This window comes from Ranitomeya imitator, chromosome 4, assembly GCF_032444005.1.
Source record: "Ranitomeya imitator isolate aRanImi1 chromosome 4, aRanImi1.pri, whole genome shotgun sequence".
NCBI classification, from domain to species: domain Eukaryota; kingdom Metazoa; phylum Chordata; class Amphibia; order Anura; family Dendrobatidae; genus Ranitomeya; species Ranitomeya imitator.
This window is the reverse complement of record NC_091285.1, coordinates 671868346-671874382: the sequence shown is the minus strand read 5'-3', so window position 1 is coordinate 671874382 and position 6037 is coordinate 671868346.

The window sequence follows — 6037 nt, the reverse complement described above, 5'->3', positions numbered from 1 at the left end:
GGCAAGGGCAAAAGCAACCCACTGGCACGAGAACAGCAGGGCTTAGCCCGAGCACAAATCCCACAGGACTGCACAAAAGAACGCACATCCCGTGACAAAGAAGGCCACCAAAAGGATCTAGCCACCAAATCTCTGGTACCAAAGATTCCAGGATGACCAGTCAATACTGAACAATGAATCTCCGAGATAACTCTACTAGTTCATCTATCAGGGACAAACAGTTTCTCCATAGGACAACGGTCAGGTCTATCAGCCTGAAACTTTTGCAGCACACGCCGCAAATCAGGGGAAATGGCAGACAAAATTACCCCTTCTTTAAGAATACCCGCCGGATCCGGAAGACCCGGAGAGTCAGGCACAAAACTCCTTGACAGGGTGTCAGCCTTCACATTCTTAGATCCCGGAAGGTATGAAACCACAAAATCAAAACGGTAGAAAAAGAGCGACCATCGAGCCTGTCTAGGATTCAACCGTTTGGCAGACTCGAGATAAGTCAAATTCTTGTGATCCGTCAAGACCACCACGCAATGTTTAGCTCCTTCAAGCCAATGTCGCCACTCCTCGAATGCCCACTTCATGGCCAACAACTCCCGATTGCCCACATCATAATTGCGCTCAGCAGGCGAGAATTTTCTAGAAAAGAAGGCACAGGGTTTCATCACCGAGCCATCAGAACTTCTTTGCGACAAAACAGCCCCTGCTCCAATTTCAGAAGCATCAACCTCCACCTGAAAAGGGAGCGAAACATCTGGCTGGCACAACACAGGGGCAAAAGCAAAACGACGCTTCAACTCCTGAAAAGCCTCTACAGCCGCAGAGGACCAATTGACCACATCAGCACCTTTCTTGGTCAAATCAGTCAACGGCTTAGCAACACTGGAAAAGTTAGCGATGAAGCGACGATAAAAATTAGCAAAGCCCAGGAACTTCTGCAAGCTCTTCACAGATGTCGGCTGAGTCCAATCGTAAATGGCCTGAACTTTAACAGGGTCCATCTCGATAGTAGAAGGGGAAAAAATGAAACCCAAAAATGAAACCTTCTGAACTCCAAAGAGACACTTTGACGCCTTCACAAACAAGGAATTCGCACGAAGGACCTGGAACACCATTCTGACCTGCTTCACATGAGATTCCCAATCATCCGAAAAGACCAAAATGTCATCCAAATATACAATCATGAATCTATCCAGGTACTCTCGGAAGATGTCATGCATAAAGGACTGAAACACAGATGGAGCATTAGAAAGCCCGAATGGCATAACCAGGTACTCAAAATGGCCCTCGGACGTAATAAATGCCGTCTTCCATTCATCACCCTGTTTAATTCGCACAAGATTATACGCACCAGGAAGATCTATCTTGGTGAACCAACTAGCCCCCTTAATCCGAGCAAATAAATCAGACAGCAGCAGCAAAGGATACTGAAATTTGACTGTGATCTTATTAAGAAGGCGGTAATCAATACAAGGTCTCAAAGAACCATCCTTCTTGGCCACAAAAAAGAACCCTGCTCCCAATGGTGACGACGACGGACGAATATGACCCTTCTCAAAGGATTCCTTTATATAACTCCGCATAGCGGCGTGCTCTGGCACAGATAAATTAAACAGACGGCCTTAGGAAACTTACTACCAGGAATCAAATTAATAGCACAGTCGCAATCCCTATGAGGAGGTAGGGCACCAGATTTGGGCTCTTCAAATACATCCCGGTAATCTGATAAAAACTCAGGGACTTCAGAAGGAGTGGAAGGTGAAATTGAGAGCAATGGAACATCACCATGTACCCCCTGACAACCCCAGCTGGACACAGACATAGATTTCCAATCCAACACTGGATTATGGACCTGTAGCCATGGCAACCCCAAAACGACCACATCATGCAGATTATGCAACACCAAAAAGCGAATATCCTCCTGATGTGCAGGAGCCATGCACATGGTCAATTGAGTCCAGTACTGAGGCTTATTTTGGCCAAAGGTGTAGCATCAATTCCTCTCAATGGAATAGGATACTGCAAGGGCTCCAAGAAAAAACCACAGCGCCTGGCAAACTCCAAGTCCATCAAATTCAGGGCAGCGCCTGAATCCACAAATACCATGACAGAATAGGACGACAAAGAGCAAATCAGAGTAACGGACAAAAGAAATTTAGACTGTACTGTACCAATGATGGCAGACCTAGCGAACCGCTTAGTGCGCTTAGGACAATCGGAGATAGCATGAGTGGAGTCACCACAGTAAAAACACAGCCCATTCCGACGTCTGTGTTCTTGCCGTTCCGCTCTGGTCAAAGTCCTATCACACTGCATAGGCTCAGGCCTATGCTCAGAGAATACCGCCAGATGGTGCACAGCTTTGCGCTCACGCATGCGCCGATCGATCTGAATGGCCAAAGACATAGACTCATTCAGACCAGCAGGCGTGGGAAATCCCACCATAACATCCTTAAGGGCTTCAGAAAGACCCTTTCTGAAAATTGCCGCCAGGGCACATTCATTCCACTGAGTAAGCACAGACCACTTTCTAAACTTCTGACAATACACCTCCGCTTCATCCTGACCCTGACACAAAGCCAGCAAGATTTTCTCTGCCTGATACACTGAATTTGGTTCATCATAAAGCAATCCAAGCGCCAGAAAAAACGCATCAACATCACGCAATGCCGGATCTCCTGGCGCAAGGGAAAATGCCCAGTCTTGAGGGTCACCACGCAACAAAGAAATAATGATTTTTACCTGTTGAATGGGGTCACCAGAGGAGCGGGGTTTCAAAGCTAGAAACAGTTTACAATTATTTTTGAAATTCAAGAACCTAGATCTATCCCCAGAAAATAAGTCAGGAATAGGAATTTTAGGCTCTAACATAGGATTCTGAACCACAAAATCTTGAATATTTTGTACCCTTGCAGTGAGATGATCCACACAAGAGAACAGACCTTGAATGTCCATATCTACACCTATGTCCTGAACCACCCAAAGGTCTAGGGGAAAAGAAAGACAAAACACAGTGCAAAGAAAAAAAAATGGTCTCAGAAGTTCTCTTATCCCTCTATTGAGATGCATTAATACTTTGGGCCAGCTGTACTGTTATGACCTGGTGGTTAGGAGCACCCGGAATGATCTGATAGTTAAACCTCATACAGGACGAGCTCTGGGATGTGGGAGCTCTGCTGACCGCAAGCCCTAATCCTATCACACACACTAGAAATAGCCGTGGAGCGCTCCTGACCAGACCTAGGCGCCTCGTCACAGCCTAAGAACTATCTAGTGCTAGAGATAGAAAATAAAGCCTACCTTGCCTCAGAGAAATTCCCCAAAGGTAAAGGAAGCCCCCCACATATATTGACTGTGAGTAAAGATGAAAGTCACAAATGCAGAAATGAAACAGGTTTCAGCAAAGGGAGGCCAGACTTACTAAATAGACAGAGGATAGGAAAGGTAACTTTGCGATCAGCACAAAACCTACAAAAAACCACGCAGAGTGTGCAAAAAAGACCTCCGCACCGACTCACGGTGCGGAGGGGCCACTCTGCATCCCAGAGCTTCCAGCTAGCAAGACAAAATCATGAAAACCAGCTGGACAAGAAAACAGTGAACAAATAATGACTATCAGGAACTTAGCTTCTGCAGGAGAAGGCAGGTCACCAGAGAGATCCAGGAGCGAACTGAACCAATGCAAAAACATTGACAGCTGGCATGGAGTAACGATCTGAGAGGAGTTAAATAGAGCAGCCAACCAAAGGATAAACCACGTCACCTGTGTAAGGAACCTCAGAAGCAGCAGCTTAACTCACAGCCACCAGAGGGAGCCTATAGACAGAACTCGCCGAAGTACCATTCACGACTACAGGAGGTAGTTCGACAACAGAATTCACAACAGATAAGCAAGTGAAAGGAGAGCTTGACTAATGGCTGGGAGCTCAATAATCACTCAAGGAAGGAAGTGTTTAAGTAGGGAGTTCAATCAATAGATTCCACGGTAGAAGCAATCAGGAACTCAGGTAATCAGAAACAACACAGGCATTAGTATCTAGCTTAGCAAGGAACTGTGCAGCGAGAGGAATAGCTCAAAGGGAAAAGCTGCTTCCTGATGCACAAGATCTTCTGGGTTCAAATCCTGACACTTGCTGTCGTTAATGGAACCATGAATTCTGCTGTCTACCAAGAAATCCTGAAGGAGAATGTCCAGCCATCTGTTCGTGACCTCAAGCTGAAGCACACTTGGGTTTTGCAGCAGGACATTGATCCAAAACACACCAGCAAGTCCACCTCTAAATGACTTAAGAAAAACAAAACAAAACTAAGACTTTGGAGTGGCCTAGTCAAAGTCCTGACGTTAATCCAATTGAGATGCTGTGGCATAACCTTAAAAGGCAGCTCATGCTCGGAAACCCTCAATTGTGACTGAATTACAACAATTCTGCAAAGATGAGTGGCCAAAATTCCTCTAGAGCGTTGTAGAACGCTCATTGCCAGTTATCAATTGCCAGTTATGCTTGATGGCAGTTGTTGCTGCTCAGTGTGGCCCAACCAGCTATTAGGCTTACATGATCTGAAATATTCAAGTATTACAAACACAAAAATGAATAGGAAATCAAGAAGGGGGGAAACACTTTTTCACACAACTGTATATATTTATATAGAATTTATTTATATATTTTTGTATTATTATGTAGTTTTTATTGTAAAAATTCTTCTTTTAACAATCATGTTTCTAGGAATATTCTTCAAACAGAAGTGCATCCAGGGATCTTTGGTCTAACCAAAAAAAAAAAAGAAAAAAAAGAGGAAAAGCCAAATTCTGGGGGCATCAAATCAGATTCTTTATTCAATACCAAAGAAGTTAGGACAAAGCAGCCGTCAAAGGTAAATAGGTCTCTTATTAATTCCAGAGAGCAAAATCTTGTGGTGGACAGGTACATCTGCATGGGGTGTAGATGTTCTCCTCTTGTAATCACATAGGTTTGTAACGTGGCTGGGGGCGGTAGTCGTGGGTGAGGGACTTAGTCCTGACGCTCCCGGCACGCTACATGAAAGTGACAGTCCTGGCTGCGTGTGTGGGATTGGGTTGTGTGGGCTGCGTGTTCGTGCAGGCCGCAGCATGCTGCCACTGTTCTCGGCTGGCCTGGACCATAAGACAAGACAACTCAAGAGATCAACAGTTCCTTTTCAACAACAGTTCTTTACTAGGCAGTTCCTACAGTCCTTCAGTTGCAACATTAGGCAGGAGATAGCGGGCACAAAGCCTTATCAGACACAGTTCAACTTCCCTCTGGGTTACTTCAGATCTAACTGGGTGGTAAATCCAGTGTAAGCCAGTCCAGCTTCTCAGCAGGCACCATGACGGTCACCTTCCTTTCCTACAGTCCCACGTCCAGTCTCCATAAGGGTCCCATAATGATTGGAGTAAAGCTTTGCACTCCTGGTCGTCTAGTAGGAAACCGCTCGGTTGGTTGACTACGTTCACAACACAGTTGAGGTTAACCCGGTGTCTTGACGGTTAAGGGGCCTGGCCACTAGAATTCTGCACCAGAAAAAGTCACCCATTACCTTGACAATTCAAGTGGCCTGGCTGCTGGGGTTCCGTCCTCCGGCTCCCATCATCTGGGACCACTCAGTGAGAGGATTGGTCTCTAGTTACAACACTGGTCACAACGTGTGTCTCCGTCCACACTCGAGATTTACGCTACCTCCCTTTCGGACTCTTTTTCCTCCAGCCACAAGTCACCCAATGCACACGGCCTTGACAGCCTGCAGGCTATGTGTCCATTCTTACTGCACACTGGGTCTTAACTGAAGTCTCTAGAAAAAAAACTCTCTCTGTCCCTAGCAGAGGATACCTCCCACTGTTGGCTAGTCCCAACATTAACTGTTTCTGACCCTGCAGTCTGTTGCTGGGCAGACTTAACCTTTCACACAGTTCCATGAAAATATTATGATGCCCTAAATCAAGGGTAGGAAATTAATTTTCCCAAGGTTACACAGGAGAGACCATGACTGTTGTGGAGGGTCACACCAATAGGCTGAAATTACTGTA